The 13140-nt window shown below is 37.5% G+C and overlaps 1 long non-coding RNA gene across 1 annotated transcript in view; it reads right to left on the bottom strand.

The window, feature by feature from the left end:
* Positions 1 to 6670: 6670 nt before the first annotated feature.
* Positions 6671 to 13140, bottom strand: part of LOC112545915 (uncharacterized) — a 33392-nt gene continuing 26922 nt past the window's right edge. The window contains exon 4 of the long non-coding RNA XR_012903140.1: positions 6671 to 6706. This is a non-coding gene — a long non-coding RNA (uncharacterized LOC112545915). The remainder of the gene's footprint in view (positions 6707 to 13140) is intronic.

Below are 13140 nucleotides of genomic sequence, written 5' to 3'. Positions count from 1 at the left end.
ACTGCATTGGTAGGGCTGAAGGATGGAAATAGAAAGGCGAGTAACCTCGGCACACACAGAGATCATCACAGCTTCTGTCTCTTTATTAATCATCTAATACTCTCATTATATATATATATATATGACAGAAGAGATCATGAGATGCAGCCCTATGAAATCCCTCTGGAGTCCTTAAAATTACCCTTTCGAGAGCTCTCCCAGCATAAAACATCAGAGTCTATCACAAAATCAAGAATACCATATTGCACTGCATGAGCAGTAAAAGTTCTAACTAGGAGAAAAACTCAACTCTGTAATCAAATAGAGGTGGCTTGGATTAACCAAGCTATGTACTATCAAGGAACAGGTCTGCAAATGGTAATGAAGGGCAGTATCTTCACCTCCTCCTCCACAGCAATGATCATATAGCATCATAAACTCTGTGCATCACAAGCAGTCAGATTCATCGCGAGGCATCCTCCACCAGCATGATAGCAGTGCCTTGCCTCCACTTGCTTTCGCTGGTGCAGGACACCTTTAAAGATGCTGCTCCTGCAGATGAGACAATTCTAAAGCCACATCAGCAACATGGTCAGTCACTTGAACAATGTCCTTTACTGAGCCCCTTGGTGCCATACTAATTCCATGCATCTCTAAGGACTTTCATCAAACATGTCCTTCACCCAGAAAGGAAAGAGGCAACCCGACCCTAAATTTCATCAAAGAATCATCCTGGATTATGTTGCCCTCTGTAACCTGTTCTTGGCACTCATTGTGGTGTTCAAAGGCCTGATATTTCTCTATACTTTTCATTTTGTGATACTGGGATCAGACCAGGGTTACTTCGGTTTCTAATGACTTCAGAATCAATATTAATGTATATTAATAGACCAACATATGCTGTCATGATCTGCAAGTAACAGCACTGATGCTAAATACCCCTCTTGCCATCCCAATGCAGGATGGTTTTTTCTTAATGATGCTACCATCTGTGTTCCATAGGTTTTGAAGGGTACCCAGCTTTCCATCCAGAACACTGAGGGCCAAACGCATTTTGTGGTGTAGCTTGGAGGCTGCCAGTAGTTAAAACAGAGATGAATGTTACTCATGTTGTTTGAATAACCAGAAGTTCTCAGGTTCCATTCCCTTCAGGTATGCTTGTAAAGGGGCACAAATAGCTGTTAATGGGCTACTACTCACTCATCCAGGTGGGTATTCTCCAGGTGAGGTCTCACACAGCTCCTCAATGTGCTGAAATGCAAAGTGCCAATTGGCAAAATAACATACAACTCTGCTACTAATATGAAACATATGAAGCCAAAAGCACAAGCAAATCCTAAGAGGGAAAATAAAGCAAGCAGAAGGCAAACATCTCTTTCAGAATAAAAGAACATGACTAAATCAGTGAAGCGCTGGTAATTCACCAGGAAGAAAGACATGAAAATTAAAATTAAAGAGACTGAGTACTTGCAGGTTGCCTCTTTGCACTGTTTTACCTTATTTGCAGTTTTTCTGGTTTAAGGCCCATCTGCATGGATTTGATGCTATATAAAGATACATATAGTTCAATAAAGATGTATGCTGCTGTTTATAGTTTAAAATGCATTAACCTTGAACTAGATGCATTTGGAAATAAAATGGTTACTAGTAGATATGGGCAGAAAACAAGTCTTCCTGTTTCACCAAAATTTTCAATATTTTGAAATGTTTTCCTATTTTGGATACAAAGTTGAAATCACTAAAGCTTTAATGACATAAAAAGATAATAAATACATAAAAATTCAGTTCAGGTACATTCAAATGTTTCATTTCAATTTCAACTATTTTTTTACTACTTTATGATATGTCATTTTAATTTCAAAATGAAAAGTTGCTTCAAACAGGGAAAAAAACAAATTTTTGTTTAAAAAATGTTCAAATGTACCATTTTAACTATTTTGAACTTTTTTATTTCAAATTTTTTTCAGAAAAGGAAATTAACTGAAACTGACCTCTACCCCATAAAACTTCCAGCATTTTCTGATAAAAAAATACTTTATTGAAACATTCCTGACAGATTTAGTTACTACAAACAGGTACCTGTCTTTGCAGACTGAACAATGACTCCCCTATCTTCTTGACTGTTTTCTTTTTATTAAGCAATGCACTGTACAAATCAATACTGCATTGTCCAGGGATATGTTCTTCAGTTCAACACCTAGATGCTCATATTGCTTCTTTCAAAAGACAACTACTACAAAGCTGTTCTTCCCAGCTGCTCCTTCTGTCAACCACATGCATACATGGAAGTAGGCCGTTTTCTGTAAGACATTTTGAATCATCTTGAATTCCCTTTCCAGGATGTGATGCTGTAGTCACCTATGTGTGGCCTTAAGTAGACTCACATATTTCATGTTTCCTAGTTTCCATTCCTTTTCCAACTATCATAACTAAAATCACTTCTTTAGACTCTACACCATAATAAAGACTCCATCTGACTTCTGCATACATAACAGAACCACCTTTGTTTCTGAAGCCTGAAGAAACAAATGGACACTGCCACTATTCCTTGCCTAGTCAGTAGCTGTGGCTTGATGTAATTTGAGTGCAAGAACACTAATGTCCTTTCCTTTTTACCAGCTTGCTGGGGCAGGGGTTGTGTGGACAGCTCTTAGAACGTGGGGTGTGAATGAGTAAAACAAAAACTTTAACAATAAACTTGTTCTTTGTAATTACTTTTCAGAGGCTTTTCAAAAATCTCAGATCACTGTTCTTTTGGTCAACAGGCTCTTGTTAGTGACCGCTGGAGCTATGTCTACACTGCAGGCTTTTAACGCAAGAACAGCCATTCTTGCACAAAAACTTGCAGAGTGTCTACACTGCACGCATGTTCTTACACAAGTAAATTTACGGTAAAGCATCAGAAAAGAGGGCTTCTTGCACAAGAGTTATTCCTCTCCCCACGAGGAATAAGCCCTCTTGTGCAAGAGCTCTTGAGCAAGAAGGCAGTGTGGACAGAAAACAGGGGAGTCTTGCATAAGAAACCCCTATGGCTAAAAAGGTCATGAGAGCTTTCTTGCACAAGAGCGCATCCATACTGCCATGGACACTCTTGCACAAAACTACATCTCTTGCACAAAAGCACATGGCAGTATGGATGCGCTCTTGCGCAAGACCTTTTGCGCAAGAACTCTTGTGCAAAACAGTTCTTGTGCAAGAAGCCTGCAGTGTACACGTAGCCTTGGTCTTTACCAGCATTTGAACACACTGAGGCTGTGTCTACACTGGCGCGATCTTGCGCAAAAGCGGACGCTCTACACTCTCCGCGTGTTCTTGCGCAAGTAAACTGATGTTCTAATATATGAAATCAGGGCTTCTTGCTCCAGAACTCTGACGCTCCCACACAGGAATAAGCCCTTTTGTGCAACTGTTCTTGTGCAAGAGGCCAGTGTAGACAGGCAATATGAATCTCTTGTGCAAGAAAGCCCTATGGTTAAAATGGACATCAGAGCTTTCTTGCACAAGAGAGCATCTACACTGGCATGTATGCGCTTGTGCAAGCACATCTCTTGCGCAAAAGCACATGCCAGTGTAGATGCTCTCTTCGGCATGTCTGCACTAGAAAATTATTTCAAAATAATTAAATTTGACTTAATAACTACTGATTTTACAAAATTGAAATAGCTAGTCCCCATTACAGGGTTGCCTCAAACTTGGTCTGAGGCAGGTTCCATTGATATGGATGTGCTACCTTGACATGGAGCCTCAGGAAACACTGGAGAATAATTAGTTCAAATTACTTTGGAGAATAGTTATTTCAAAATAGTGGCACTGGAGTATTAACACAAATGCTATTTCGAAATCAGAGTTATTTCCCAAGAAAAGCAGAAGTACAGATTTTGAAATAATTGTCCCATCATTTCAAATTAAGAGGCTTGGTGGTGTGGATGCTCCACTATAAATTTGACCTAAGGAGAGTTATTTCAAAATAATGCCCTAGTGTAGACCAGGGATGAATGAAGGAAGAGAAGGAAGTAAAAAGTGTTTCTGCATTAAAGAAATTATATCCCCTTCAAATCACTGTACTTCAGATCACCCCAGCAAACATTTATATTTCATGGTATTCAAAATAAGGAAAACTGGTTAGATATTTATGAAAAAATCTGTATAAATAAACACAAGAATACTTTACTCTTGTGTTTTCTAATGTTCCACATTCCCAAGTGGGACCTGACTGTATGGAAAGTACAATATACAGAAGAATTAACTTTTTTATTCAGCCATTTCTACTGTTCCATACACAGGTCACAACCTCTAACCTCTTGTTTATTTCTTCCCATGTTGACCTTTCACTGAAGCACAAGGCTAATTTTGTGCTCCAGTGGCTAAGAATGGGAATTTGTCACTTTATTCAAAAAGGAATGAATACAGGTATGTCTGGCATTCTCAGCTGGGCTTAACACTTTCCATGCTAAAACAGTCAAATATTGGAGTGATCTTTATTAGGAAACATCTTTTTTTTTTAAGTTGTGCTATTTTTTATAACAAAAGAACCTTGCTTCTTTTGTCTGGAAAAAGGATTTTTCTTTTTCTGTGCACAGTTGGGTACAGTTTTCTTTGTTGCAAAATACAATGAAGCAAAAAGAAGAAAATGACAGGCTAGAGGTCCATACAATTTACAGTGGTTCTAAGGGAGAACATACATTAGTGCTAGGAAATAAACTCCATCTTAATTGTCTGCTGTACAAACAAGTTATACATGGTATCTTGGACTGGAAGAAAAATAGCTAATTTCATCAATAAGATGGCAGTAACGAATTCTTACAGAATAATCAAAATAAGTATGTGCAAAGCAAGCTATGCTTCTCATGTTGAGTTATAAAATATAATTCTTTGCCTCATGCACATACACTGATACCTGTCAATGCATTCAAATCTGTGTGGGAAGGTTCATTTTTCAATTTCATGCTTTGTAAGGGAAAATGCTGCAAGTGAAACTTATCATGATGCAGACAGGCCCACCAATAAAGCCTACCCTCAGAGAATGAACGGGAGGCCATTAGGACAGGAGTGGCTGGCAGGGGTGAGTGAAGTGTTGTTGATGGTAATTTACAAAAAGATTAGGTCAGGGAAGCTGTTGTCACTACATCAGCCTATTGGTAGAAACAATGGCCTCCCGTTCATTCTCTGGGTACCTTGGCCCAAAGTTGGGGCTAGAATTCACTTCCCAAGCCCTCAGCCCTACACAGCCTAAATTACTTGGGTTTTATGGGTTTCTAGTTTTGGGTTTCAACTGTTAGAATCCGATCAAAACTAAAAATTGAAAAAAGGCTTCTGTTTGCAAGGGAAAATGATGAACACTACAGTTTCCCAAACTGTCTGGGAGTTCACCCTTGAGCACACGCACTTGTTATCTGGGCACAGAGGTTTCAATGTAATTCAAGATAAACAGTTTTTAAGTACAGATCCTCCTTTTTTTTTAATAGCATAAATCTGTGTGGGTTGCTAAATAGCACAGAGTTTATGGCTGTCAGTCTTATAACTAGAAGGCTCAAGGACAAGACACATGTACAAGGAATGCTATAAGCAGTTCCATGTTCAATCTTCCATGTGGGGCATTCAAAATGTAGAAATAGTGGCAAGAGCTGGTTTGCTCTATTCCTGCTGGTTTGCAATTCAAAACTTCTGAGATACTGTAGTTGTTTCCTAATAAGAAACAGGGGTGAGTGATACAGTGGGCTAACTCTGTAATGGAAAATTCATTCGATGTCATATTGACATCACACCAGTATTCTAGAGACTCTGTGTAATAAATCTGCCATTTGGTCTTCTGAGAGCCCCTCCTCAGAAAACTCTGGCCTTCCCCTAAAATACAGCCTGGTTTCCAAATTCATTTTAAATGTGGTTTGGCCTGCCTCCAGTCTTTACCCAAATCACGTTGGAACGAATCACCTGATCTAAGGGAGATTCTTGACCATGAAGAGAATGTAAGTCAAGGCTGACTAGTTTCAGCAAATGTGGCTCTCCTCACTCAGCATAACACTTTAGCACTGTAATTTCACAGGAAGCATAAATTCAAGCCTAAGCATGTTAAAGTGGTGGTTATTTGCACTTGTATTATTTAATCTGTATTTATAAAGCTGTCATCTCCATAGCATCCAGGCATTTTTAGACACAACTAAGAACATAGTCCTCTGATAGTTCCAGCTTTTCCCAAAGTGTGGTGCAGAGTGCAAAGGGCTAGTGGAGGTGGGAAGACGTATTCATGAAGACAGGCATGCCTTTCACAACACGTGGCAGGGCTGTAAAAAACATAACTGGTTTCATTTTATGAACAGGTCTCCTTTCTAAAGTTTAGAAATGATGGTGTATATCATGGAGTAATACAAATTCAGATGATCAGAGAATCTAGTCCTTTATCTGTGCACTACCATACCTACACCTATATGCTATATACCTCATTTTCATTACAGAATATAATTATACATTCATGGAAATCGTTACTGTTCTGCATCTTACGTGGCCACTTAAATCTCTGCAAAGGGAGTGAAAATTGCATATAAAGTGCTATTATTCTGAGCTGGTAGCATTTCACACTCATTTTGCATAGGTATAAATAAGTACACAAGATGCAAGATACTGAAAATTTAGGAACAAATTAATCACTTAGTTCTTGCATTTGCATCTATAATTGTGTATGGTGAACATTTACCTGTGCATGCTTGGCTATCTGAAGGAATAGTGAAAGCTGCAGGACAGAAGGGGAAAAATAAATCACCACCATGCACAACAAAAGCCCATCAAATACAATGTTCCTCTTGCTCTACAATGTGTTTTACATGGAAGCTTACCCTCTGTGAGCACATGCATGCACAGATTTTGATCTTTTAAAATTTCTGCATCCCCTAGGTTGCATTTATTCACTCCAGAATAACACTTCTTGTGACAGATGAACTGGAACAAGTGTGGGCTTCCTCACAGCCACTTCTTGTCAAACTGCCCTGTGTTAAGCAGCAAGCTGTGCAGTGAAATGGAAGGACACGCAAAGTCCGGTTTTCCCTTATCTCTTCCCCATGGCAACCTGACCAAAAACAGTGACCCTTGGCAGCACAGCTGAGGCCCGAAACTGTGCAGAATTAGTTAGAAACAGCATCTTCTGACCCCTACCCAAATGGAAACATGAGCCCCGAGACTGTAGAATCACTTGTCCAAAGTTGTGTTTATACTTTATATAGCTAAAATGGGTCAGACTCATTCATGAAACTAATGTAATGATTTCCCAACTGAAGTTAAAGCAACTGAAAGAGGCATCTATAACTATCATTTTTTAGTTCTGCACTTAGGTGAACATATTAAATCAATCAAAGAAACAGAGAAATATTTCACCTTCTTGAATTAAGTATTGAAATCCAAATTTTTTTGGTACAGTTGACTTTTGTCCGCTTCATGTGAACTGAACTAATGATGAATCACTGAGCTAGCAAATTATCTTCTCATAGTTATTGACAAGGCCAGCAAGAAATCTACCACATTTTTAAACAAATATAAATAATCTCTTTTGTCTTATGCATTATTCACTTGGTATGTTCAGTTCCTATCCTTAAAGGTATTTAGAAATCTTTGAAAGCAAGGAAGAGAAAAAAGGAAGTCCCGTTGTTCATGTTGCTGTTTATGTAAGTGAGAGCCCTCTGACATAATGTGTTAAAACTGTAAACACCACATTCTGAAGAACTCTGGTTAAATGATCATATCAGTGGCTATTTCTTTTGCTTTTGACCACATCAGAAATATCTTTGACCTTAAAGTTGTGTGCACAAGGGACAAAATCCATTAACACAGTCCCTATTTTGGTCAGTGTTGCTGCCATAAAACCAGACTTCTATAACACTTCTGCACAGTTAATTCTTCATCTTGCAGTAATAAGGCTGACCAATAATTTATTACACAGAACACTTATGACTGTATTGGCAATTTGAAGCACAGCTAATCAGAGCACTGAATTCATTTTTGAATGAGAGCAACTTACAGTTAACAACTCTTGCAAATGCATATGATATGAACAGCATTTTAATTTCAGGATGAGCCTCAGAGGTGAATGTTTAGCAGAATCTTGGCTCATATAAATAACTGCCTACTTAGCCTATGAGCTATTCCTGGGGTAAGGTCCAGTGGAACATAGTTGATTAATACATTGTTGCTGTGGTAGTTATTGGCATTTAGATGAACTACGTGACTAAAATTCAACCTGGCCATCTTAATTTAATCCTTGTTTTACAGTCAGAATATCATCACATTGTTTTATTGCATAGATCACAGCAGTTTAAACTGCTTTGAAATACAGTCCATGTTAGGGAAACATTTACTTTTAGAATTATTATAGTCAATAAAAATGTTTCCTTGTATATACTTTCTTAAGATAAGCAGTATCTTCTATCATTCTTCATGCTTTCCTCTTCAATCTTAGCAGCTCATCTTTTGCTGAGGGCCTTTTCACATTTGAGCTGGTCGTCTGAATCCACCTATTTTGCCTCTTCTCCAATATGTTACACAACTCTGTTGTTCCTTCTAGTATTTGGCATTTGCTTTTGAAGTATGTTTGTCCATCTGTTATTTGTCCTTTAGGTACTGCATTTTACCCATTTCCATTTGTTCCTCTAGATTTTCTGTACAAATTTTAGCTCCAAAACTTTTGGTTGCACCTATAATTCTGTCTCTCAGCTTCGGAGGATGTTCCATTAGAAATTCAAGAGGCAGGAAAATGGCACCTATATTCTACCTGCTTACCTTGCTATTCTTTAGGAACTGGCTTATTCCTTTTTTGTTCCAGTGTTATTTTCTGATAACTTACTCCATATGTTCATGAAATGTGTTATGTGAGAGACTTTCACATGTTTTTGGAAGCTCCATCCATACAAAAAGGAGGAGTCATTGTCATATGTGCTAGCACCTGTATTCTTCATGAGAAGAACATAATACCAGGAGATATTCCTCTTCTCCTTTGATTAAGTTTGATCATTACCTACATGTTTTTATTTTCTTCATTTCATGCTTCCATCCCCAATAGACTTTCCTTGGACTTCATTGGCCTGATATGGCTGCCTGATCAAGCTGTGGCCATTATTCTACTCATTCATGCTTCCCAACAATCTCTGTATTTCCCTCATGCCTTGCTACACCTGACTTCCACTTCACCCACACACCCTTTTCAAGGTCAGAATATTTTGGATTTCATAGTCAAACTCTCTTTGTGAAGTTGCTCTTCACATGTTACCTCTGTGTAGCACAATCATGTGGCTGTTGCAAGGCTCAGAATTCATCCACACAGAATATTTTCTTCTCAGTCACAACTCAGAAAACTATTTTCATGGCAAGTCAACTGATAATTGCAGAATTTAGGCCCAGACCCTAACATGACTATGGTGAGAAGCCAGCATCAACACTTCCTAAATCTCTAAGTCCCAGCCCAGTTGCTTTAAGGGTTCTGATATCACATGTCCAGTTATGTAGAGGAGAAAAGAACTATGCACTTGATATTCACCCATGCGAGCAGGAGAGCAAAGAGATACCTAAGCTTTGGCTCACTCTATTGTCCACAAGATGCCCAGCCAATGCCTGAGGGGCAAATTAAGCTGCCCCTGTTTAGAGTTTCATTTAGTTACTTTCTGCCCATTCAGAGTCATAATTCATCCCCAGTATTCCCCTTTGGGTGAGCAAATATAAAAAGGGCATTGAGCACTGGCCTTAGCAATTACATTAGATCTGCAGTGCTCTAGGTGGCCTAAACCTTTGTCAGGCCTCATATTTATATCCATGATGCTTATGCAAATTTGTGCTGTAGTGAGTGTCATCCTGTAGACTCTAGCCATTTGAAAATATATCTGAGAAGCCAATGAAATTATTCATAGGCTTATATCAATGTCCATGTGGAGATGATTATGCAACACTCATGCACATAAGTAAGCACTTGCTTGTACACATGGTCCTTATTGAGGTCAATAGGAATACTTGTCTGAGTATATGCTCATCGACATGAATAAAGGTCATATAACCTCATGTGAAATCCTGCCTTTACTGAAATCCATGGAAGTTTTCCCATTGACATCAATATGGCCAGTATTTTGCACCTAGTCTTCTGCATATACGTGTCTGTTAAAGGGGATTTTTAGCTCAGCTTCCTTGTTTCTATATTCTGGGCATTAAGGATAATCTGTGACATGTTTTGTGATTTGAGAATGGTGTTTGTTATTATCATTCAGTAAATTCAAATTTGTAAAGAATCTATAAAACATGCATTTCTAACAGGTTGAGTGGAATTTGTATTCAAACTGGGCATATTGCATGTGAAAAAAAAATTGTGTGCAAACATTCTGGTACTGAGTGTGCATAAAAGGCCCTTGTGGACAAAAACTGCTGTATTTTAGGGGTACATTTTGATGCCTTTCCAAAATGAGACATGATCAACCAGTCCTTATAAAAATTATTCTGATTCCAGTCCTGCACCTTAGTAAGGACAGACAACACCTAATGAATTTTTGCTCTCTTAGTCTTGGTAGCAAAGTAAATCCCATTGTGAATTAGACATATTGCATTAACATTGGCATTACCATAAAGCAGTCATAAACACACCAGAAGAGAAAAAACACAAGGCAAAACTTTTAAATGTGCAAAAAATCAGGATCTGATTAGAAACACTATTTGATTCTATTAGAATCACTATTACACTTTAATATATTTTAAATAGTGAGCTTTTTCTATAGCAATAAAACTTGTGCCCAAAAAATCTTATTGGATACCCAGAATGGGAGTAAATGAGAGAAAATCATAAAACCAATGAAACATATATAACTGGATAAAAGAAGTGTAAGATGTGCAATAATTGCCACTGATTGCCATTAATTACATTTTCACTATTGATCATAAAAGGCTTTTCTGGAGCAGAATTAATGTAGTGAATTTCAAATCAATGACCTTGTATAATCAGATAAAGTTTGACCATTAGGTCTAATATGGTCTGGGATCATCACATCTAGTTCTTATTTTTGTGATATATCATTTCACGATTTGGCATCACAGTGAGGGATGTCTGCATATGAAGTTATTAATCAGGAGATACATGCAAACATCATTATTACACACACTGCAATTGTACAATGAGAGTCACATCTTCTTTGAATAGAAGGTGCTATTCTACTGAGAAGTGTAAATCTAATATTTTTTCTCTGCAGGAGGCTGCCTACAAGATATCATCATTTTCCAAGACTTAATGCTTTTAAAATAATTAAAACATTTCCACATTGCAATAGTGTCACATTTAAACATCACTAGCAATACAACAATTAAAGTACCGCCCTTCCATGTTGTCGGTTAAATTCTAGAATTGGTTGAAAGCAAATTTGTTAGAAGAATTCCAAAAACCCAGATTTAACTTAGCAGGTTCATAAAGGGGAAAATAGAAGATTCTCTACAGAGCACTAGCCCCATATAGTAAATATTGTAAGAAGAAAAAATGGTAATTTTGTATTATAAACTAGAGCACACTTCTCTCTTTTTTTATTCCAGAGAGCTACAATTAAAGGATGCAAGTCATAAAATGGTGTATTATGTGATGCATTGTTTTTAATCTCACTGCCTTGTATTATATATCAGGTACATATAATTTTTCAGACAGGAAAAGGCTTGTTTCATAAAAATACTGTCCCCTGCATTTGAAATATAAGTTCACATACAAACAATGTATATATCATCAAACCAGCAAACTAACTCACTTACTTAATACACTAAACTTCAGGTTCTTCCTATATTATGTGAAATGGCTTGAAACAGGAGGCAGCTGCCAGGAGACATCACTGCTTCTTTGCTCAAGAGAGACAGGGGAAGGAAGAATGAAGAAAAAATTCCCTCGATGGATGCCACAATAGCATGTCTTTCATTATCGCCCTGTGTCAAGGCACTGTGTAATGTTCATTGTGCATGCATAGTAAATTACTATTTACCTGCCAGTGCCTTTGATAAGTCAGTCTTTTCTCCCTCTTTTCGTCCACACAGCATGGAACAGTGAAACCCCTTTGCCTATAATTCTTATTAAGGTGGTACCTTTTCTGAATAAGAAAGTACACACTTTCAAAGAAGGCATTCTCTTGGGTTTTTAAGGGCCATTGTTTTTATTGTTTTCCTTTTATTTCTCCCACCCCGCTGTGTTTTAATGCTATAGTGACTTCTGTGTATACAACTCTCATATTGAAATGTCTGCCGCAGATATATGCAATATTAAAGAGTGCTTATGAATTTTTGACATCTAATTAGTCGCTACCCAGTTAACATGTCAAGACTCAGAGGGATTAGGGAGTCAGCCCTTTCTGAATAAGTTAAAGCTATGCCCTGTCCTTTTCATGTATTATTCTTTAATGTAGGTGGTGATTATTTTGCTGTGATTAATTGATGAAGCTCATTGGCCTGGCAAGTGTTACAGAATTCACCATTCCTCACTTTTATTTCTCTCTGTAGGGCTTTCCCACTTATTTGAAAGGAATCAGTTCTATCCGGTATGTGAGGCCTCATTTTCTTTCCTGAACGTTGGTTTTTCTTCAGATTTTATCTATTTAATTTTGTATCTTTCAGACTGCAAGGGAGGAAAAATAATTATGTGTTTCTTAAAGTCACTTCACTGTGTGATAGTGGTTTTGAATTGCCATGTTTATATTTTCCTGATTTTTTCATTTAAAAATATAGCCTTATACTTTTTAGGGTAAATATAAATTGTTAATGGTGTTTAAAAATAATCTACGATGTCCCATACTTCCAACAAAACTTCAGATATTTTAGGTCTCCCACCTGTAAAAATCATATGGTTGAAATTTGCTTAAATATCAAGTGCTTTTGTTACATATTTTAGAATATTTTCAGATCTGTGGCTATGGTGAGGTGTTTCTATTTTAACATGTAGCTGGAAACCCTGATTACACACAATCTCTGCTCTTCATACATATACTTTAAAAAAAGTGTGGGGAAAAACTTTAAACACCTGTAGAAATTTAAATCAGGTATATTTACTACAATGTGAGTGCTCATGAATTCAGTTGAGTGTCAAGGTTATTGTTGACCTACAGTGTCTCTAAAGGAATGGTCCAATGATTGTATACAGCTGTGAATGCCCCCAAAATAAACCACATACATGTGTGCTTC

The sequence above is a fragment of the Pelodiscus sinensis genome, chromosome 4 (assembly GCF_049634645.1).
Source record: "Pelodiscus sinensis isolate JC-2024 chromosome 4, ASM4963464v1, whole genome shotgun sequence".
NCBI lineage: Eukaryota > Metazoa > Chordata > Testudines > Trionychidae > Pelodiscus > Pelodiscus sinensis.
This window is presented reverse-complemented; position numbering and strand designations above follow the sequence as displayed.